This window comes from Globicephala melas, chromosome 15, assembly GCF_963455315.2.
Source record: "Globicephala melas chromosome 15, mGloMel1.2, whole genome shotgun sequence".
NCBI classification, from domain to species: Eukaryota; Metazoa; Chordata; class Mammalia; order Artiodactyla; family Delphinidae; genus Globicephala; species Globicephala melas.
In genome coordinates, this window is record NC_083328.1 from 78,319,666 (window position 1) to 78,344,246 (window position 24,581).

Sequence of the window (24,581 nt, forward strand, 5' to 3'; positions counted from 1 at the left end):
AGGATTTATAAGACACCATATCTTAGAATGAACTATATAAGCAGCATGATCTGTGGATGGGACACAAGTATAAAGGTGAAGCCCTATTACTACATCCCTGTGAAGGCCTGCAATATTTTTGGAGATGACATCAGAAGATCACTATAAGGCCTGGGTCAAATGTCCCCTAGATCCCTCACTGCCAGCCCTACTACATGACATTCAAATTAATTTTTAAAAATGATTAAATTGTGTCTTGTGCCTCTTGCTTTCTTAGACCTGGACATGAGGGCATTGTGAAGAAGCAGAACCATCACCTGATGGGGACCCAAAAGAATTCAATGCTTGCTCTATGGCTTTGCCCCAACCAGCTGTGTGACCTTGGGGAAGTCACTTAACCTCTCTGGATTTCCCCATCTATAAAAATGCAAGCGTTGGATGAGGGCCTTACAAGTTCCTTCTCAAACTTTATGATTATACCAGTTCCATGTGAAGAGTCTAAGTACTAGGGGTAGCATGGTGGGGAAGAAAAAACCAACACTCCACACAGATTCAGCCCTTGTCTGTGGAGTGGGGGATGAGGATAGGGAGGGGTGTGTGTGTGTGTATGTGTGTGTGTGTGTGTGTGTGTGTGTTGACAGTCAACAAAAATGATACTATACAATGTCAGAGAGGGCAAATGTCATGAAGAACACAGCAGTAAAAGGAGATGGAGAGAGGTCAGGGAAGGCCTCTCTGAAGAGATGACCATTAATGCTTTCCAACTGATTTGATATTCTTTTAGCAAGACACTAAGAAAGGATGTGCCATAGAGGTGGGTGGAGGACTCAGTGGGCAGAGGGGCCATTGAAGGATCTAATGACACAGGAAATGACTCCTTGGTGACTCAAGAATAGAAGGGAAACAAGAGAAAGGAGAGCAGTGATGATCAGAACTGGATTCCCCTAGCACTTCTGAGTGTGCCGTCAGGCAGGGTTGGATTTGAATCCCAAATCCAACCACTTACCAGCTGTGTGACCTTCTATCCCCCCACTGGTCTGATCTTCAGCCTCATCTGTAAGAGGGAAGTAAGAAGAAGCCCTGCCCTGTGAGGGTGAAATGGAATAAAGTCTCCAAAGAGCTGAGCCCAGGACCGGACACAGTAATAAATGCCCAACCTATAATTAGTGTAGTGCTTGCTAATACTTACTGAGCATCTGCCAGGTCATACTTAATATGGATGACTTCCTCTTGCCCTCCCCCAAACAAGCCTAGGAGGCAGGCCTTGCGATGATCCCATTTTACAGATGAGGAGGTCAAGGTCAGTGACTGGGCCAAGGCATGAACATTAGTCATCATTATTATTTGTCCTCTGGCAACACCAGAGGAGGTTATGGTGACCCAGCAGCTTAACAAGAACGTCAGCGTCGACAGGCAACAGCTGCTGAGGCTAGCACTCTTCCGCAGGTGGAAAGTGAATAAATATCACATCTGACAGAAATACATTTTTTTTTCATCCAACATGCTTGTATTTTATTGAGGTATAATTTACATACAACGCAGTGCACCCATGTTAAGTCTGGTTTTGAATTCTGCCAAAGGCACACAGCCCTACAACCATCACTACAACCTTGGCAATGTCTGGCTTGCTCTCTGTCTCTATAGCTTTGCCTTCTCTCGAATTTCATATAAATGGATCATATACTTCTTTCCCTGAACGTGTTTTTGAGATTCACCCGTGCTCTTGAGCATGTTAGTAATTCCTTCCTTGATGTTGCTGTGTGATAGTCCATCACAGGAATGTATAACAATTTGTTTATTCATTCGTCAGTGGATGGACATTTGGGTTATTTCCAGTTTGGGGCTATTATAAATAGAGCTGTCATGAATGACTGAACACGAGTTTTCGTGTAGACGTGTGCTTTTATTTTTCTTCGGTAACGCCTTGGAGTGGGATTGCTGGGTCGCATGCTAAGTGTATGTTTCACTGTATAAGAAATACCAAACTGTTTGACAACGTGGCTGCACCATTTTGCATTCCCATCAGCCCTGTAAGGAAGTTCCAATTGCTCCAGATGCTGGCTGACAGCTGGTATTATCAATCTTTAAAATTTCAGCCTAGAATGCGGGTGCGTGGTAATATCTCATTGTGATTTTAATGTGCATTTCCCTAATGACTGATGATATTGAATATCTGTACATGTGCTTATTTGATATTCTTCTTTCTTCTCTGGTCAAGTGTCTGCTTAAACATTTTCCCCATTGAAAAAAATTGTCTTATTACTTATATATCTAGAATATAGGTATTCTTTATCTATTCTACTGTAGAGTCAACCCTTTCATCAGCTATATGCTTTGCAAATATTTTCCCCATTTGTAACTTGATTTTTCATTTTGTTAATAGGGTCTTGAAGCTCAAAAGTTTTTAATTTTTATGAGGACTAATGTATCCATTTTTTTTGTTTTATATAGATGATCTTGTGTCCTAAGAAATATTTGCCTAACCCAAGGCCATAAAGATTTTTCTCCTGTGTTCTTTTAAAAGTTTTATAAGTTTCTCTCTCATATTTAGGTCTATTAGCTCTTTGGTCCATTTCAAATGAATATTTCATGTATACTGTGAGAAAAGGGTCAAGGTTCATTATTTTTTGTTATGGATATCCAATTGTTCAGCATCATTTGTCGAAAAGATTACCATTTTCCCATTAAGTTGATGCCTTTTTTATAAAATCAACTGATCCTATTTGTGTGGGTATATTTCTGGATGTTCCACTGATCTACAAATCTCTCCTTACATCAGTAAAAACTCTCTCTTGGTTACTGTAGCGTTATAGTAAGTCTTGAATTCAGGTACTTGAAGGCTTCCAATTTTGTTCTTCTTTTCAACGTTCATTCATGGAGTGCCAGCTGTGTATCCAGTTCTGCTCGTTTATTCACTGATTCATTCAAGAAAAATTCTAGAGTGTCTATTATGCCAGGCTCGGCTTTAGGTGCTGGGATACAGTGGTGATAAAAATATACACACTCCCTGCCCTCATGGAATTTACAATCTATTGGAGGTTGGGGTTGGGGAGTTGGAGTGATAGTCAGAAATATATATAGATTATATTTGTCAGATATATACTGTGTGTGTGTGGTCAGAGAGTAATAAGTGCTATGAAGAAAAATAAAGGAAGGAGGAGAATGTGGAGGGAAGGGCTCTCTGAGGAGGTGAGGGTAACCCCAAAAGAAGGGTGGGGTCATGCAGCATAGTCTCTTTATAAAGAGCAGAAGCGAAAAGAAGTGCCCAGAGACTGAGCAGAGTGGGAGATGTTTAGATAAGGTTTCTGCACTATATTTGTACGGAGTTTTAAAAGAAATCCACTTGGTGGTCATTTCTATGATAAATAGAGAGAGCTGGACAACAGTTGAGACTGACATGATCTTGGAAGATGAAGACAGTTATGTGAAGCACTGGATAAGAGTTTTCCAGGAGAGGGAGCAGCAGATGCAAAGACCCTGAGTTAAGAAAGGGCTTGGCGTGTTCGAGAACCAGAAAGCAGGCTAACGAGGGGGAGTCTGGGATGAAGCCCAATAAATGAAAGAGACCAGGGAATTTCCTGGCGGTCTTAGAACTCCACACTTCCACTGCCGGGGACCTGGGTTCTATCCCTGGTCAGGGAACTAAGATCTGGAAGCCACGTGGTACAGCCAAATTAAAAAAAAGAGAGAGACCAAACGCTTACAGGGCTTCGTGAGCCAGAGATTAAGAGTTTGGATTTTATTCTAAGGGGGCAATGTATACCACCAGGACGCTCTAAGTGGAGCGAGTGTTTCTGTGTGTACTGCAGTGTAACTTAGTGGGTCCTGAGAAACCATTGGGGTGCCATCCGGCAGCTTCCTGTAAACCCCCTAACCTGGGAGAGTTTATGAAAATGTTCAGGAATGCACCTCACATTTTGACTGTTGAATTATCTTGGGTGCAAACAGGAATACTTCATTTTATTAGTATGAGGTATGAGCTTTGATATATGGGGGTTGGGGTGTGTGTGCGTGTGTTTGGAATTCTTAATCTTCATGAGTTATGAAGTATATTTCTACATTTCAATTAAATGAACACTCTGTTTATTGTTTATAGCCTTTCTCTGTCTCCAGCTTTTAAAACACTGTTTACTTGAAAATAATTTCAAACTTACCCACCAAGTTGCAAATATAGAAATAATACAGATTACCTGTATACCCTGTATCATATTTACCTATTAATTTTTAAATAATTTTTTTTAAATTTATTTTATTTATTTATTTTTGGCTGCATTGGGTCTTCGTTGCTGTGTGCGGGCCTTCTCTAGTTGCGACGAGCGGGGGCTACTCTTCGTTGCATTGAGCGGGCTTCTCATTGCAGTGGCTTCTCTTGTTGCGGAGCACAGGCTCTAGGCGCACAGGCTTCAGTAGTTGTGGCTCGCGGGCTCCAGAGCGCAGGCTCAGCGGCCATGGCTCATGGGCTTAGTTGCTCCGCGGCATGTGAGATCTTCCCTGACCAGGGCTCGAACCCATGTCCCCTGCATCGGCAGGCGGATTCTTAACCACTGTGCCACTGGGGAAGCCCCTAATATTATTAATATTTTACTCCATTTACTTGATTGTTCGGTTTCTCTCTCTCTCTCCCCGCCCCCTGCCACACACACACAAACTTTCTTCCTGAACCATCTGTGGCTGTTACATTCATCATGGCCCTTTTCTCCTGAATATTCCAAGTATGTATTTGCTAAGAATGGGGATAATCTCTCACACAGCCACAGTAGATTTAACAACTTCATACATTTATCCTGATACAACTCTTTAATTTATCGTCCATATTCCAGTTTCCTCAGTTAGCCTGTGCTGTTGCTTTTGACATTCCCCCCGCCAGTACAGAGTCCTGTCTAGGGGCAGGGTTCGCATTTAATTGTCATGTTCTTTTAGCCTCCTTGGATCCAGAAAGTTTCCACAGTTTTTCTTTGTTTTTTGTGAGATTAGCATTTTTGAAAACCACCATCCTTCCCCCGACTGCTACCCCATTATAACAGAACGTTCCTCAAGTTGTGTTTGTCTGATTAGGTATAGGTTGTGCATTCTTGGCTGGAGTGCGGAGCAGAGAAGATGCTGTATCCTCAGGATATCATCTCTGGAGGCACATGATGTCCGCCCGTCTGTCATTGATGATATTAAATACCCACAACCTTTTATCCGACGTTTGTGGATGACATGAGGTGGAGGAAGGGGGAAGAGAGTTGAAAAACAAGGAGGCATATGACTCAGCATTAGTTAAGTTTCTGAGTCATCTGTGTTGCTGATTTAACCACTCCAGGTAAGGTTTTTTATAATCACAAGGGACACACACACTCTCACACACCCAAGCTCTGTTCCACTTTGCACTTTTTTAGCTACCACCAAAGTCTGGTTTCAGCACATGGGACACTGGAAGAAATAATGTGGAGAGATTTTAAAATTCTGCATTGAAGCATCCCATATAATCATTACTTCCTAATAATTCCTTGGGTCTTAAAGGAGGTGGTCCCATGGCTGAGAGTTTGTGGGCACCAGCCAAGCGTGTGTATTAGCTTCAAGCAGTGGTTTTCAGCCCCACACATTATGTTCTCCTGGGTGCATTTAATAACCGGTGCTGGGCAGACCTCACCCCAGATCAACTGAATCAGAACCCGTGAAGGTGGGGCTCAGGGATGGAAGAGTTTTAAGACAAAGAACCCCCAAGATAAAGAACCACCGGCTTAAAGGTATGATTCTGGAGCTTCAATGATCCCCTAAGGTCTTTAACTTTTGGTCAAGTGCTCCCTTTAATAGCTAAAGTGTATTGAGCCCTTACTGCATGCGATGGACATCCATATATTTTGTTTACAGAGTATCCACTTTCCGTTCTTTGAGTAAAAAGCTCCCTCATTTTCCTTTGACTAACACCACCCCAACTTGCAGCTCATGTGGGTTTTGGGGGCCTTACCCTGAATCCTGTCTTCAGGGATGGACATTAGTACCTAGGCTTGGCAAATTGATCTGTTCACGAATGGTCTAAGTTAGTTAGATGAGACCTGAGCCAAGACTTTTGCTGGAATTATTGGCAAAGAGGTGTTTTATTTCCACTGGGGCTTATAGCTGAGAGAATGTTAATGTGAAGTTACCAGAGTTACTTGGTCCAAGAGTACCAAGTTACTCTTGGATAGGTCCCCTATCCAAGGGGGGACCTCGGAAAGGGGACCCGTCCAAGAGTGAGGCCAACACAGAAGAAAGCAGAAAAAGAGATGAACTTGGTGGATATTGGTTTGAGCCCCAGTCCTGGATCCAGCCATGCCTGAAGCTATCAGCTCTTAGATCTTTAAGTTATATGAGCCAATAAATTCCTATTTTGCTTAAGGCAGTTTGAGCTGAGGTTTAAGAAGCAGGTAAGACAAATCTCAGCTATGAGGACCCCATAACTTGACCTAAGGTGGAAAGTAATCAGAGGCAGGAAAGCCTTAGAGAGGGAGGAGAGTCCAAACACTGGTCCTCTGGCCTGTGGCTGTCACAATCACCCAGCTTCCCTGGGCTCTGGCTTCCTCCTCAGTGAGGCAGGGGTTGGGGGGTTGGGATAATAAAATTCAAGAAGGCATCTGGGGACTTCCCTGGTGATCCAGTGGTCAAGACTTCATGCTTCCACTGCAGGGGGAGCAGTTTCGATCCCTGGTTGGGGAACTAAGATCCCACTTGCCACATGTAGTGCCAAAAAAAAAAAAAAAAAAAAAAGGCATTTGGAGAGTTGGTGGAGCAGGAGACGTGGATGTTTCTGAAATGAAAACCGTGCTTCCTTTGGCCTCTGCCTCATCTGCTCTGTTTGGGGGTATGTGCGAGCAGGACATGGCAGGAGGTCTGGGCTCCTATTCAGAAGGCCACTTTCTCTGCCTCCCCTGTCCCTGTCCCTCTCCTGTCACCCAGCTTAGGCAGAAGCCATCACGCCATCATCCTTTCCCCTGTTGCATGGTGTACGTCCTCCACCCTAGCCCTCACCCTCCTGGCCTGCTGTGTTGTTGTCAGTTTAGATGACCCGTAATCTGACAGTAGAGCCCATCTCCCCAGCCCCAGATGAACTCCAAAAGAAAAATGTACTAAACCATAAAATAGAATTCTATTTCCTGACACGACACACAACACTGTATGCTACAATTATGTCCTTTTGAGATGTTCTCTTTCTTTCTTGGGGGGGTGAACCCCTTCTTCGCTAGAGCCGCGACCATGTGATCGGTTGCCCACTGAGAAAACTTGAGCTGATTGTGCATGAGCACAGGCCAAAGCACCTGCCCGCTAGTCAGCCCACCAGCCCCAGAGATGGGTACCACCCAGTGATCCCTGGTTTCCAGATGAAGAATGGAGACGCAGAGAGGAGGTGATTTGTCCACGGTCACAGAGCTACTCAGCTCTGCAGGTAGGATGCGATGCCCGGTCTAGGTCTAGCTCTCTCAATCTCCCGTGTGTTTGTCTGTCTCTCTCATCTATTAATCTATCTATCTATCTATCTGTTTCATCTGTTGTCTCTAATCAATTGTCTATCTAGTTATCTATCTATGCATCCATTTATCTATCATCTGTTTTTCTCCTATCTATCAGTTATCTCTCCGTCATCTATCAATGTATCTTTGTCTCTTACACCTGACTTTGAGCTTACCCAGGCCTGGTGTTACGTCTTCTGCAGAGTGACCTTATTTGTCACCCAACCAAGCACACCTGGGGAACAGAAGGACGTGCCCTTGGCACTGAGGCGAACACGGGCGCTGCCCCAGGCACCCTCACCATGCCCGGTGGGGCAGCGACCCGGTATTTCTTTCTAAACCTAGCTCATCATAAGGGCTCCATAAAGGTGTGTTGCGTGTGTTTTATCAACAGTATGGGAGGAGTGGTAAGTAAAGAGCATTTGTTTTATTCAAAGAGAAACTGAATCACAAAGCCCTGACTTACAAAGTCACAGAAAGGAAGTCGCAGGTGAGGTAGGGCCAAACCTCTCCCGCAGGACTCCTCGGTTCAGGGGACACAAAGCTCCCTCCGTCAAGCACTTGTGCTCAGAAGCCAAGCTTTAGCCTCCTGGAGGGAGCTCGTGGCAAAGAAATAATAAACTAGCACTCGCTGCAGTTCACTGAATCCATGCCATGTGCCTTCCCGAAGCCCTTTACCTGCACCGTCCTACTTATTCCTTAAGGAAGGCGCAATTATTCCAGAAAAGGACACTGAGGATGCCGCCGACAAATCGCCCAGCAACTAGAGCCCAGGAGCCCAGCCGCAGGCTTGTCTTCTTCCCAGAAGGTACAACAGAGTAGTCCTGGGGGTTTGCCACCGAGAAGCCCTTTCAAAAAGTTGTCTGGGAATCTTGAAAAGAGCAGTGAACGTCCATTTAGAAAGGAGCTTTTGAACCTCCTATGTTTGAGGTACCAAAACAGGAAAAAAATAACCCAAACCCAAACTTGCCTCAGCACCTCACCCCTTAGATACAGAAAAATAAATCACAAACTATGCTCAGCAATGAATTACGAACACTGAGAAGCCCAGAGCAGACATCAGATCAGCTGGGACTCCAGCCCCCTTCCGTGGGGAGAGCGGAAGACGCCAGCAGAGAATGCTGCCGGAAGAATAAGGAGAGAGATGGGGGGTGGGGGGGACGGAGAGAGAACGAAACAGAAACTGGAAAAGAGGGAGTGGGGGGGGAGAAACAGAGATTGAGAAGGATATTGGTGGAGGAGAGAGAGGGAGAGAGAGAAATGGGGGAGGAGGAGATAGAGACAGGGGTAGAAAAAGAGATTGAAAGAGAGGGAGATGCTAGATGACAGACGGACAGATAGATACTGAAATGCGGCCTGATGGTGCAGGGAGGGGCAGCTAAGCAACTTGTATACGGGTCCACCTCCGGTCCCTGCAGCCACCCCTTTCCAGTTCCCACCATTTTGTTCCCTGGCAGGGGTGTGAGATGCAAGACTGTTTCCAGGGCGCCCCCAAAGGGCAAAGCCAGCATCAGCGGGGAGCTCCTGGGGGCGGCCCGCTAGCCCCCCAGGCCTGGCCCAAGGGGCGGCACGGATTGAAGGGAAGACGGTTTGGACCTCCTTCCTTAGTTCTGCAAAATGGTGTCTGCGCCACGGACACGGGGGCTGCGGTGTTGCGTCCGCGGGGGCGAGTGTGCGGTTCCCTACGAGCCGCCTGCCGCCCCAACGGCTCTCATCTCCACGTTTGGATGACATGTCCTTAAAGTGACCTATATTATCTGGCACCTCGGATTGCTACTCACAAAAAAAGTAACACTGGAAGAAAAAAAAAATCCCCAACGATTGTGTAAATATTCCTTACAGAGAAGAGTAAACTCAGGTGCCCTCTGCTGGGCGAGACAGGTAGGGGCCAAGGCCAGGAGGGAAGGCAGCTGGGGGCGGGGCCTGAGTGCGGAGGTCCCTGGCATAGAGGCGGGGCCTGGCGGCCGCGGTGGGCAAAGCCTGCCTCCCCATCTCCCATTCTTGTGTGACCCACCGGCAGCCTTCAGGGCAAATGGGGCCAAAGCTGAGGTCTTTGGGGCATGGGGAACGAAAAACCAAAACCGAAACTGCTTACGAGCAGATCATTCACTTTGGGAGAACTGACAATTTCTTCACTGGGATTTTCTTTTTTCCAATAAATATTGTTGGATTTGACAGGTGCGAGAGAATCAGGAAAAAAGGCAAGGGGCTTGCTGACACTGCCAACTTTTTCATCAAAGCAAAGGGCTTGGGGTCTCAGCGCAGCGAAGTCCTGCCAAAGACTGGCGTAGGGAGGCTGCCAGGAGGTGGTGGCCAAGTTCATTTCCATTCTTAAATTATTATTTATGCCTTGAGAATAAAAGAAGGTGCTATTACTGATTACAGCTGGTCAATAGGTGTAATCCAGGAGTGTCCCAGGCAAGTCAGACTCTCTAGCCCAGCATTGTCCAACAAGAACGTTCCATGATGATAAAAATGTTCTAGATCTGTGCTGCCCAACAGGGTAACATCAGCCCCACGTGGCTATTGAGCATTTGAGATGTGGCCAAGGCAACCCAGGAGACAAATTTGTAGCTTCCTTTACCTTTTGTTAATTTAAATGTATTGATTTTTTAATTTAATTTTTCCGCATGCGGGATCTTAGTTCCCAGACCAGGGATGGAACCCAGCCCCCTACAGTGCAAGTGCGGAGTCTTAACCCCTGGACCGCCAGGGAAGTCCCTTGTTAATTTAAATTTAAATACTTGCATGTGTCTAGCGGCTAATGTATCAGACAGTAGAGCTCTGGTCATATTATTCATAGCAAAAGACCAGAACTCTGGGTGATAGCAGCTAAGGCCCCAGGCATAAGACTTGCTGAGACAGGCCCTCAGTAAGAATTGGTTGAACAAATGAAAACTCAATAATCAAAAGTCACTGTGTTCCAACTCTGCAGTGGCAGAAATTCAGACCACTTTTCAGAGATTTCCAGGAACTTCGAGAAACACAGCTTTGCCTGGGGAGAGCCAAGATCCCAGTGACATTTCCTGCCAAGTGTCCAAGGCTAACCCCAGGTCTTGAGTGTCCACCCTGGCATGTGGCACTGCAATCAGCACTTGGAAAGATTATTTGCCGCTTGTTCCCAGTGGTTTCCTGGTCGCGTCCTAAAAGCCAGTGGAGTGTCCACCTGATCAGAAAAGCCCTTTTACATTTGGGGTTTCACCAACAACTTCTAAAAATCTCTCCAGTTGTCTCCTGGTGTTATAGATTTGGAAAGAGGCGTTTTTGTTTCTAATTATAAATTCCTGGGTGATGTCACTCAGTCCCCCAACACTCACTGGGGCAATGCTAAGCAGGGAAAGACAATATGCTAACAAGTTATCTGGAGGTGTCAGAAAGAAAGGATGAAAAACAGTACAGTTTGGGGAAATGTTTTCCAGGCCGCTTTCTGGTTTTAGCAACTGCGCTGGAGGAGATAAGATACACATGGCTTTTATAAGGAGGCAGCGGGATCTCCAGGGGACATGAGGCAGGAGAAAAGAATCAGGCTGAAAGCATCCAATCATCACATATTCACTGAGAAACAGATTACAATACAGCAAAGGAAGCTCTTCAAGGAAGGACTCCTACGGGGACCTTTGGGGCAAAGATTCAGTGCACTCTGGAACAACTTGACTTCAACTCGATGGTATTTGAATAATCGGCCAGAGAGAAAGCAGATATAGCACACACGGTCACATTTAGCGTTGAAACTTTCAGTTTGACTGTGAGTAATGATCTGCCGTGCCCAGAGGTCAGGCCGACACTCACTCAGAAACAAGTGGGGAATTGAAGCAATTATTCAGATACCCACAGACATAGCTACTGGCCAGGGTTGCATCCCCAATTTAGCCCAGAAACAGTAACACTATTATAAACTGTTTGCGATGTGTGGGGCCATCTTGAATTTATTAAGGAAAGGAGATTACAGAAAAATCCAGAACGTCAGTGGGAATGCAATCAGGTTAAGTCACATAGAGTAAAGTGGGAGATTGAGGGCCTCTTACCACCGAAAGGAACATCTTGCTTTCGGCCAAAATGGAAATAAAAATTGGGGTTTAAATATTTCAGATGGTCAGTTCTTCACATCACCCTTTATTATATGCACAGTTGCTAAATTTCATATTGGACCACATTTGAGCCAAAAGACCAAAAAATGGTGAAACAGGACATTAAGAATTTTGAAATATTTGCTATGAATAAAGTAATATCATTTCAGCTGTTCCTTAATTAGTCCCTTCCAGTGATTTTTGGTGGGCTAGCCAGAGGGAAAAATGTTTTTTTTCCTCCCTTCAAAGTAGCTTCGAATAGAATATAGTTTACCTGCCTTTAAGAGATAACCCAAATATCAGCAGCTTAAATAAGATTTATTTTTCCCGTTTAGTAAGAAATTCAGAGGCATGTTGGTGTAGCATAGATTTTAAGGCTAAATTTTTGGGTCTTTTCCTCATAGTCACATAGTTTTTCAGGTAGCAGAAAAGGAGAATGGGAAAAGAGATCACCTGAGTCTTGACCACCCCCCTACCCACCCAACCCCCAAACTTTAAGGAGCCTTTTGAGAAGGCACCCCAACCAATGACTTCTGACATCTCATTGGCCAGCACCATGTTACACGGCCACGTCTACTTGCAAAGGAGGCTGGGAAACGTAGTTTTTAAAGCTAAAGTTTCTAAAGCCCCCACCCCCACCCCCCTTAAAGTTGATATTCTGTTAATAAGAAAGAAGGGAGACTGGATATGGGGTAGGCATCGAGTAGAATTTACCACTTCAAAGCATCTTGAAACAAATTAAAACAATTTTATCTAGTTTTACAAAAATAATCTTGATAGTCATTATGAATGACTTATTTGTAACTAAGTACCATGTAGTAAAACAATGCTCATACCTACTATTAAATACGTATATCAAGGAAGAAGACCAGTTAGTTAAAAGGAGTGTGTGTGTGTGTGTGTGTGTGTGTGTGTGTGTGTGTGTGTGTTCTGCAGGAAGGTGAGCTGCATTTTTACTGCATGATGATTTTCAGGACATTCCTCCTGGGGTGTTACATGAAGTAGGTGTGACTTTGTCTGTCAGCCCCTCAGTCTCCTTCCATTAGAATCAGAGCTGAGTGGGGTCCTCCTGAGAACTAACTTCAGGAGGAGTTTCTTAAACCTGAAACGCACTGTCTAGAGCAAGCTCAACTTCATTAGCGATTTGAAGAGAGATTTATGGAGCCAAACGTACGACCTCTCTGAACGGAGTGCGTCTACCTTGGTTTAAGTAACTAAAACAGTCATGGTATTTGAGTGGTGCTTAGATTCAGGTCAGAAACAATTTTTTTGTGAGTCAGGAACAAAAAGGGGAGTCGAAAAGAGGGGCTGGGAATTTAGGCTGGGGGCAGAGGGGCCAGATAGCACAGGGTCTTATGCGCACGCTAACAGCGTGGGCTTCAGCCTGTGGCTCAGGGCTGGCAGACGCCTTCAGGGCCAGCCAGTAACACAGGTACAGGAGGCTGGTCAGGGTGAGAAAAGAGGGGCGGGGGCAAAGCCCCCAACTCTCCATGGTGACAGTCACTGCTGGGCTCCGGGCAATTAATTCCATGTGAAGCTGCAGACCCAGTGCTGCCAGCCAGGCAGATCTTTCAGGAAAAGCCCAATATCTGAAGGTTTATATGAAATCTGATTTGGTTATGTTGGGTCAGATCTTACAATGCTGGGCCAAATGCTGATTCAACGTGGCCGTAGCTGGCAACTTTGCTTTGGGAGCAATGTGACGCTACTAAAACTCTGAGCAGGTTGCGGTGGGGGTGGGGGGTGGGGGTGGAGGTGGGCTTGAGAACACTCTAGAACAGCGAGGAGGGTAGCACAAAGGTGGGCCAAGGAGGATGCTCTAGGCCCAGGCAGGGCGGGGATTTGGTGAGCTTCGGAGTTAAGGCAACGGCAGTGAGGATGGAAGCGTGGGCCGAATTCTGGCACAATTTCTTAGGCGGAATCAGAGGATTAGTGACCGATGGGATAAGGGACGGGCCCAAGGAAGGAAAAGGGGGATTTGAGAAAGGGAGTGATTATATCACTATTTGAGGTCGAAGTTCCCATCTGGCATCTTAGCAGCTGAATCATCCTCAGAGGTGTGTTGTGTGGACCACATGGGGTTACAATTTCTTTTAAATTAATTTCCTATTCTTGAAAAATGTGAGCATTTATATACCAATCTAGATTTCCAGCTTCTTTTGAAAGAAAAAACTATCTGAGAGTATTAGACGTGGATTCCAAGAAAGCAGCAATGGCTGGAGCTGGGGGTGAATTGGGGCTTGGGTGGTAGGGGAGAGGTTCATGGACTCCCCACTATTTCTTTCACCCGCCTGGTTCCTATACATATTTGAGTCTGTGACCCCCTGAAGGAGCTGGTTGTGCAAGCCATGGGATATAAGAGATTGCTCAGGTAGAGAAAGAAGTGAGGAATTCCAGGCAAGAGCCACTTCAGGACAGAGTAGAGGATGATTGCAAAGGCGATTTACAAAAGATAGGCTGGGAGAATGAAAAAGCAACAGGAAGAAGTAGAATAAGAAGTAGAGGGGTAGTACTCCCTCACACCACATCCAAAAATAAACTCAAAATGGTTTAAAGACCTAAGTATCAGACATGGCACCATAGAACTCCTGGAAGAGAACATAGGCAGAACATTCTTGGCTATAAACGTAGCAATATTTTCTTAGCTCAGTCTCCCAAGGCAAAAGAAATTAAAGCAAAAATAAGCAAATGGAACCTAATCAAACTTAAAAGCTTTTGCACAGCAAAAGAAACCATCAAGAAAACAAAAAGACAACCTACGTAATGGGAGAAAATATTTGCAAATAATGCTACCGACAGGGGCTTATTATCCAAAATATACAAACAGTTCATACAACTCAGTATCAACAACAACAACAAACACCACCAAAATGGGCAGAAGACCTAAATAGACATTTCTCCAAAGAAGACATACAGACGGTCAACAAGCACATGAAAAGATGCTCAACATCACTAATTATTGGAGAAATGCAAATCAAAACCACAATGAGATATCACCTCACATTGGTCAGAATGGCCATCATCAAGAAGTCTACAAATAATAAATGCTAGAGAGGGTGTGGAAAAAGGAAACCCTCCTACACTGTTGGTGGGAATGTAAATTGGTGCATCTACTATGGAGAACAGTATGGAGGTTCCTCAAAAAACTAAAAATAGAACCATCATATGATCTAGCAATCCCACTCCTGGGCATATATCCAGAAAAGATGAAAATTCTAATTCAAAAAGATACATGCACCCCAGTGTTCACAGCAGCGCTATTTACAATAGACAAGATATGGAAACAACCCAATTGTCCAATACACACACACGCGCGCACACACACACACACACACACACACAGAGGAATATTACTCAGCCATAAAAAAGAATGAAATATTGCCATTTGCAGCAACATGGATGGACCTAGAGATTATCATACTAAGTGAAGTAAGTCAGACAAAGCCAAATATTATATGATATCACTTGTATGTGGAATCTAAAAAATAATACAAATAAATCTATATACAAAACAGAAGCAGACTCACAGACATAGAAAACAAACTTGTGGTTACCAAAGGGGAAAGACAGTGGAGTGTGGGGATAAATTAGGAATATGGGATTAGCAGATACACACTACTATACGTAAAATAGATAAGTAACAAGGATTTACTGTATAGCACAGGGAACTATATTCAATATCTGGTAATAACCTATAATGGAAAATAATCTGAAATACATATATATATAACTGAATCACTTTGCTGTACACCCGAAACTAACACGATATTGTAAACCAACTATATTTCAGTTTTTTAAAAAGCAGTAGATGGGGTAGTATTGCTGCACGACGCTACTGAAGAGCTCAGTGTAGAAGGATCGAAGTAGGCTGTTCATGTAAATTGGTGCTGCCACCTTGGAGGGGGTGATGTCAATGTGTGTGAACGTTATCAGGAAAAAGTACTGAGCTCAGTGGCCTGGAGGTCCAGTTCTCGGTATTTTCCCTAGAGCAGTAAAATTCCCACAGAAGTGCCCAGAGGAAGAGGGTCAATAGTACTCTTTGTTGCCTCCTTGTTTGTGATAGTAAACACCTAATGTCCATCAGTAGAGTTACAGGTAAATAAACTCTGGTCCATTGTATATCTGAGCTGTGGAGACACAAGGATCACTTAGAAAGATAAGCTACACTAAAAGACTTCCAAACGAAACAAATACTACCTGGCACCTTTTCCATCTCCCTCTCATTCCGCCTCTCTCAGTCTCTCTGTATGTGTAGATAGGACCTGGAAACTGCTCCCCTCCCCCATCACCACACTTGCAACGCTAAATACCCTTGTTGGAGGGGAAAGTTTCCAAGATGAGGGATAAGTGGTTACCAGGGAATCTATCTTTAAGTTGTTAATTATTTTTAACTAGGAAAATGCCTTTCTCTATCACTTGTGCAGTTAGAAATTACTTGAAAGCATAGGACAATGCATCTGGCATTTTGCAAGGACAGTTGCAGCAGGGCAATGAGAGTGGAGGAGAGATGACAGCATCTTGAGGGGTAAATGGGAGGTTAAGAGACAGAAATCAAAGCAAAGGGAAAGAGGAACATAAGGCTACAGAAAGGCCTGGGCGGGGGGAGGCAAGAGAAAGTTCTTTGTTGGTTGGCTTTTAACTGGGGTGACTGAAAAGCTCAATAAAAGGGCATTTTGATTTCCTCTTACAGGCCATTGCTTCTATGGTAGAGCATGGGGTTTGCTTCTGATTTGAGATTACTCCTCTGATTCGCATCCCAACTATTCTGATGTAGAAAAGCCTAGAAGGATTTTGATGGGAAATTAAAATTGTTTGCTTGGTAGGATAGGGCCAGAATACCTGCATAAAGGCAAAACATTCCTAGGGAGAAAATGTTGCTTGAAATAGGATACAAAGGAATGTCCACCAATGGAGAAACGATTAAATATGTTATAGTAATCATTGGGGTAGACTCTTAGGTAGTTACTAAAAACCACGTTTTACAAGTTTTTAAATTTGAAAACATGGGGAAGTGCTGGTAATACAATGTTTGATTTAAAAAATGCACGCCCGGGGCTTCCCTGGTGGCGCAGTGGTTGAGAGTCTGCCTGCCGATGCAGGGGACACGGGTTCGTGCCCTGGTCCAGGAGGATCCCACATGCCGCGGAGCGGCTGGGCCCGTGAGCCATGGCCACTGAGCCTGCGCGTCCGGAGCCTGTGCTCCGCAACGGGAGAGGCCACAACAGTGAGAGGCCCGCGTACAGGGAACAAAAAAAAAAAGGTGTATATGCATAAGGGAAAAGAAAGAAGGAAGCATTCATTTGTTAACAGTGCTTTTCTCTGGGTGATAGGGAAATTGGTGATTTTATTTTTCATGCATTTCTGTTGACACAACAATTTTCTATCGAAAACATGATTGCTTTTTTAATTCCCCAAAGGAATTGTTTTTAAAACTGTAGTTTGAAAATCATTTCTGAGGGAAGACAGCCAAGGGAGGATTCCTGTTTGGCAAGGAATCAGCCACGCAGGACCCAAGCAGCCTTTTGGGGACTTTTTATTTCCCCTTTTGCCCAAATGTCAAGTGTCAGGCATTCACACAGTTAAAAAGGACCTAAAACGATCAACTTCCCCAATGCTGGGTGACAAGTGTCAACCCCTCCCCCCTCCCATCCCAAGGGGCTGTTGTGTGTTCTTACATTTATAAGAGAAAACACAGAACTTGAGCGGGCTGGAGCCACAGGCTGGCAACAGAGGTTTGGCCCCTGTTTCCTTAAACTGATCCCGAAAGAGTTATGTAACATGCAGACAGAAGAACGAAGCTCTCTCCCTCCCCCTGAATCTCCCTCCTTCCCACTAACATGGCAGGAAGCAATACAGCTTCATGATTAAGCCTGTAAACTTTGGAATCAAACAAACCCGTATGGAATCCTTGCCTTTCTTTTTCCTTTTTTTTTTTTTTTTAAACTTAACAGCTCTGTGGCTTCCGGCAAATTCTGTAAACTCCTTTTACTTTTGTTTTCTCATGTGTAAAATGGGGAGAAGATCCCCACCTCATTGGGCTCCTTTGAAGATTCAATAGGATAAAATACAGAGAGTGGACATGTAACTATCACTGAATCAGTAGTTTTATTCTCAGGTTACCTATTTTTCTTTTCTTCTCACCCTACCTTAGGGCCATCATTCATGGGATGAAATGAGAAAAGACGGTGTGGGGAGAAAGATACTCTTGTTAACCTGCAGATTTTCCTGTGAAAAGCAAAACCTCCCAGTTCCAGGTTGGTATCCATTGGGAGCCAATGAACCAATCTGTTGAGCACTATTACCTGCTAGGCCGTGTGCTTCAGCCCCCTTTCAGGTCCACATCGATTATACCATCGTGTTACGTTTTATTCAAGTAAGTCCTGAAAAAAGCCACTTCTCACCACCTCCTCAGCCACCGTCTTCTCTCAAGGAGGCACAGCAACAGCCTTCTCCTCGGCCTTCCCTCTTTCATTCTTCCCATTTCCAGTACACTTCGGAATCAACCAAAATAGGAGAACAACCAATCTAGAGAGAGCGTAGTGTTACCTGTGGAAGCCCAGGGACTTCAGAACCAGGGAGATTTGGGACTGAACCCTGCCTCGGTCAGTTACTAATGTACCTTCGGTCACAAGGTAGCAAGTGGCAAAGGTGCTTTTCATGCCCATGGCTGCCTGGTTCCAGAGACCCCACTCTGCACCACCAGGCTTGCACCCATCATTGCTGTGACAAATAACCATCAAGGCGCAGCTGGCTGTCTCTGCATTCACTAGGAAGCGGCTCTCACTTAAACAGATTGCTGTGATCGCTCCTTCCTCTCTGCTTTACCAGCACCGTGAGAGAGAAACTTATCCACCCAACCCATCCTAAGATGTTAGGGGTTCCGCTTCAGGAAACACAATACACGGCTGAGAATCTTTCTCCGCAGCTTTTAAAAGCCAGTCTTTGGATTAACCAGAGGTCTGACGAGCTCTTTTTTTAAACACATACCTACTAAGAGTGACAGTGCTGTTGTTTTTGTTTATGAACACGTCAAACTACTCTTATCTTTTATTGATCCGTGTTGAGGGAGTTGTAGGTTTTCATACAATGTTTTTTGAAAGAGTGAAAAGCAATACTTCAGAATGAAGATAGGATCATACGTAGTTTTATCATCTTGTAGAGCTCATTTTATTTCAACCTGACCTTATGGAAGGAGTCCCATTTTGGTTTCATCTTTTGGGACTCCCTGCTCAGCTAACTTAAAGGTTTAGCTTGGGATGTTTAATTCCATAGTCTACGATCATCTTAAGAAATTTCCAAAAAAGGCAAAACACAATACATAGAACTGTTCACTGTGGTAGAGTCCAAAGTAGAGTGATCTGCAGTAATTCTACGTACGACAGCACAGCAAAAGAGAAATGGCTTAGCCAAGCTCATGCGTTGACATGAGAGATCCTAAGGCCATAAAAATTATGATCACACAGCTTATGAAAAAACATAAGGGGAATGTACATGCTATAATTATAATATCATCATATCATACGTAATATAACTTAGGTACACAACGCATAACACAAAATAGTTTGCATTGAATCGGACAATCAGGCAGTCAGTATGCATTTTATTGATTACCTGCTGTATGCAAGGTACTTTTGTATGAAATAATCTATATAAAAAATATCTGAAAGGACTATGTAATGATAAGACTGAGTCAGGGAGATGGGATTATCATGGGTTGTTTTATCTTTATTCTCCCCTAACATTAAAAATATATGATTTCAAGTGGGACCTAATTAAACTTAAAAGTTTTGCACAGCGAAGGAAACCATCAACAAAAAGACAACCTACTGAATGGGAGAAAATATTTGCAAATGATATGACTGATAAGGGGTTAATATCCAAAATATATAAATAGCTCATACAACTCAACATCAAAAAAACAAAAAAAACCCCAAAAAACCCTATTAGAAATGGGCAGGAGACCTGAATAGACATTTTTCTAAAGAGGACATGCAGATGGCCAACAGGCATATGAAAAGATGCTCAACATCGCTAATCATCGGAGAAATGCAAATCAAAAGCCCAATGAGATGTACCTCACACTTGTCAGAATGGCTGTTATCAAAAAGAACACAAATAACAAACGTTGGCAAGGATGTGGAGAAAAGTGAACCCTAAGTACACTGTTGGTGGGAATGTAAATCGGTGTAGCCACTATGGAAAACAGCATGGAGATTTCTCAAAAACCTAAAAATAGAACTACCCTATGACCCAGCAATCCTACTCCTGGGCATATATGCAAAAAACACAAAAACACTAATTTGAAAAGATACATGCACCCCAATGCATGTATTTACAATTACATGCGTTATTTACAATTGCCAATATATGGAAGCAACCTAAGTATCTGACAACAGATGGATAAAGAAGATGTGGTGTATATATAAATATATATATATACACACACATACACAATGGAATACTACTCAGCCATAATAAAGAGTAAAATTTTGCCATTTGCAACATGGAAGGACTTGGAGGGCATTATGCTAAGTGTAATAAGCCAGACAAAGACAAACGTTGTATGATACCACTTATATGTGGAATCTAAAAAGTACAACAGGGACTTCCCTGGTGGTCCAGTGGTTAAGAATCCGCCTTCCAATGCAGGGGCCATGGGTTCAATCCGTGGTCAGCGAACTAAGATCCCACATGCCGAGGGGCAACTAAGCCCGCACGCCGCAACTAGAGAAGCCCTCACACCGCATTGAAAGATCCCACATGCCACAATGAAGATCCCACCTGCTGCAACTAAGACCAATGCAGCCAAATAAATAAATATTAAAAAAAAAAAACAACAACAAGCACGGGCTTCCCTGGTGGCGCAGTGGTTGAGAGTCCGCCTGCCAATGCAGGGGACACGGGTTCGTGCCCCGGTCCGGGAAGATCCCACATGCCGCAGAGTGGCTGGGCCCGTGAGCCATGGCCGCTGAGCCTGCGCGTCCGGAGCCTGTGCTCCGCAACGGGAGCGGCCACAGCAGTGAGAGGCCCGCGTACCGGAAAAAAAAAACAAAAAAACAAGCTAGTGAATATAGCAAAAAAGAAACAGACTCACGGATTTAGAGAACAAAGTAGTGGTTACCAGTAGGGAGAGGGAAGCGGGGAGGGGGGCAATAGAAGGGTAGGGGATTAAGAGGTATAAAACATTATGTATTGGGCTGGCCAAAAATTTCGTTCGGGTTTTCCATAAGCTCTTGCAGCAAATCCGAAAGAACTTTTGGGCCAATCCAACATTAAGTGAGCTACGAGGATGTACTGTACAACGTGGGGAATATCACCAATATTTTATAATTATAAATGGAGTATAATCTTTAAAGAAATATATGATTTCACAAATTTTTTTTTAAAAGGATAAAAATGTTTGAAGCAGCATAACGATAAGAGCTGCAAATGCTAATTTTGTGCTAACTTAATCCCAGGTACTGCTCTGAGCAGGCTGGGAATTTCATCTGGTTACTTCTACAATGATGGTATTGTCAAAATCACTGCCATTTTACAGTGAAGAAACTGAGACGTGATGTTTTATACAAGCCCAATGTCTTAGGGATAGTTCATAGAAGAACTGAGTCCTAGAATGTTCTTCATTACTACTCCAAACATATCACACAAGGGTACGACACACAACTATGCATGTGGGATTTCCTACAGCATTTCCTTGATATATGGCCTTGGGAATGGATCCCTCCTTAGCCATACTGGAGTGTCCTCTGCTTTTCTTTTTACCACTCTCCCAGGCCCAGACTCACAACTGATACTCAATCGGTCAATGAATAAACCAATCCCACATTGATAAAGGCGGCCAGGAATCGGGTCATCCACTCCTTTTTTCAGAAGTGTCTGTCAACGTCATGGGACTTTCATAGATTTATTTCTGTGTGTCCACCATTCCAAGTTGAAACAGATAATGTCAACCCAGTTCACAAGACAAGCAAACACTTAAACTGAGAAGACGATGATAAAACCAGGGACTTATTTCACCCTGGGAATATTCCAGAAACCAAGTTTGAATAATTGGTTCATGTTCAGTTGGACACAGGTTCACTCCCAGGTTGACTCACACATAGAAATACTCCGGACTATCTTATGACTACTACACACACACACACACACACACACACACACACCCACCATCTTTCCAAAATGGTAATTATGCAGCATGAACCAGTCACCCTTGACTTCAGAGCACCGAGTCCTTCAATGTCAACCTTGATTTTCGTCTCTTTCTGATACTCTTATCCAATCTAACAGCAAACACTGCCCGCCCCATCTTCTAAATTTTAGGCCTACTGTATGGCCAGCACAGTCAATTTTGGTAAATATTCCATATGTACTTCAAAAACATTATATATTCTGCAGTTATTGGTTGCTTTGTTCTATAAATGTCAGTTCAACCAACTGTGTAAATAGTGCTGGTCAAATTTTTTTTTTAATTTTTTTTTTTAATTCCTACTAATTTGCTTTTGTTGGTTTGTTTATTAGTTACTGATAGAGGAATGGTGAAGCTTACAACTACCACGGTGGATTTCTTTATTTCTCCTTCTAGACCTGGGGGTTTCTGCTTTATACATATCACAGCTATATTAGCAAGAGTTTCTAGATTTAAAATTGTTCTGTCTTTCTCCTTGTCTCTGTACAGAACAAGGGCAGAATAGGCCCTCACCAAATGTTTGCTGTCTGCGTCAAATAAAGGGTCAGATGGAGACGATTCAGAGTCTCTCTGCTTCTCGTCTCTAATAGTCTCTGATAGTCTCTCTCTTTTTTATTTAATTGGATCCAATAGTCTCTATTTAGCCCCTGAATGAAGAAGCCTACGTTTCCCTCTGAGTCAGAGTCAACAGCAAAAAAAAAAAAAAAAAAAAAAAAAATTCCTGGCTTGGTCATTTTTCCAGAGTTGCTATCCAAGGCTGCTATGGCATCGAGGGATGAAAGAAACATCACCACCAGCCCCCATTCCAGAATTTCCTGTCTTGTCTTGTGGTTAACTTAAAACCTTTCACCTCCCGCCTCCCTCTTTCTCACCATCTCTTCTTTATGGTTAAAGAAGTTATAATTTTGCAAAGGGCATGATTAAGCAAATCCAGAGAGCTTGGCTAGGGGACCTGATTTTTCAAGGCCCTATTTTTGTGTGAGCTGAAGAAATCTGTATGTTGCAGAGTTTGCACATGAGTTTTTTAGCGTTAGTCAGGACTGGTGCACAATTTCCTGTTTTTGTGTCCTCAAAACTGCTAAGCTACTTGTGAACAACTGGCCAAGAGAGGGAGGGGACAGGGGCTGTGGAGAGAGGGTTTTGAGCCAAGAGGGGTGGAGAAGGCTGCTTCTCCCTGGGTTCTGGCAGGACTTCTGTGAAAGTGGAAAAGTTCCTTGGTGTTTTATTTTTGTTGTTTAAAGGCAGGGAAGTAGAGACTGGAGGCAGAGTCTCAGATTCTAGACTTGAAGTTGGGGGTTTGTGTGGTTAAGAGAAGAAGAAACAGGTCTGAGCAGGAATTTTAATCAGTTTCCAAATACTCAAATGACAGTTGAATCTCATAATGTTCTGATAAACGTGAACATTTACTCAGCACTTATTATGCGCCAGGCACCGTGTTAACTGCTTTGCAGGGAGTGTGCTGTTAAATCCCCGTAGCAACCCCAGGAGGTGGATTCCACTCTCAGCTCCATTTTATGGATGTGAAAGTGAGCCTGGGAGAAGTGAAGTGACCTGGAATTCCAACCCAGGCCCTTGGACCCAGAGCCTGTGTCCTTAACCACTCCTCTGTCCTGAAGAGACAGAAGGTGACAGGGCTGTCTCAGAGACCATAGTAGATGTGCTCTTGTCTGTGGAAACAGGGGAGGGGATGGGTCCCTGACCAAAGCTGCTCCCTGCTTTTTCTTTTTCTCTCTCTTAAAGCAGGGTCTTGGACTGTGCTGGGCATTTGCCTATTTGCTCCTACTTCCTCTCTCCATGCTGCCCTTCACACTGCCTTTCCCAGGTTCCATTGCCAACTGGCTCCTGGTTTGCTTCAGCCAGTGGAAGGCTCTGGCACCACGATATTTTTCCCTCCCATCAGCAGAAAAACACTGCTTCCGGACCCCCGTCCCCACAGCTGCCCTCAGGCAGTCTTTCCCCTCCCGCACCTCCCCACATGGCGCTCCATTTCCCACAGGACCACCGGGTTCCCTGGTCTGGTAACACCACTTCTTCCTTTTATCTGTCTGGCCCTAATAGTGGTTGTGGCTTCCTTCTGTGTCTCATCTCTGGATGGCCTCCTTGTCACATGCTTGCCTTGTCAGCTCTTCCAGCACCTTTAAAACCACTACCCATATTAATCCTCCTCTATTAGACTACTGGCACAAGCGAGGTTCCCTGAGAGAACCCAAAGTGAGACACAGACGTTTGCGCTTTAGATACAGACCCTGAGACAAGAAGTTGGACGCAGGTTGTTTATTTGGGAAGGGGTCCCCGGGAGCGTGAATGAGGGAGAGTGTGTTTCTGAGTGTTACTACTGGGGCAGTTGGGTTCAGTCTTGCTGGGGACACTGTGGGAGCATGCGGAAGACCCACCCCAAAAGATGGCGAAGCTGAGATATTTATCCACCGTTTTCCACCCCTCACTGGTTGAGGGTAGCCTCTGGGGACATGAACTTTCAGGCATGTCCAGGATGCCCTGCATGGGGGCTGAACAAGTTCTCACAGCCCCTGGAGGAAGCCACCAGGAAGAAAAGCAAATCATGGAGGGATCATTGAGGTAGGAAGTTATCAGTACCGGTGAACTCAGAGCTGGACTGAGGAGCAATGAGGCGGGGCAGCCATAGCATCTGTTACTATAGCAACCTGGCTAACAGTACAAGTAGATACAACCAAGGAAAGTCAAAGGCAGACCTGAGTTCCCTCCCCCACCCACCCCCAATTCTACTTTATTTTAGAAGGGGATGGACACCAGGGAAGATCGGCATTTTTCTCCCTCTCTCCTCCCTCCTTTCTCTTTTCTTGGATGAGCCAGACAGACAAGTGGTTACCAGGACGGGGAAAGACAGGGATGCGGCTT

The 24,581-nt window shown here is 44.3% G+C and overlaps 1 long non-coding RNA gene across 1 annotated transcript in view; it reads right to left on the reverse strand.

Moving 5' to 3' along the window:
- Positions 1-24,581, reverse strand: part of LOC115843251 (uncharacterized) — a 56,777-nt gene that overhangs the window by 27,592 nt on the left and 4,604 nt on the right. The window lies entirely within an intron of this gene.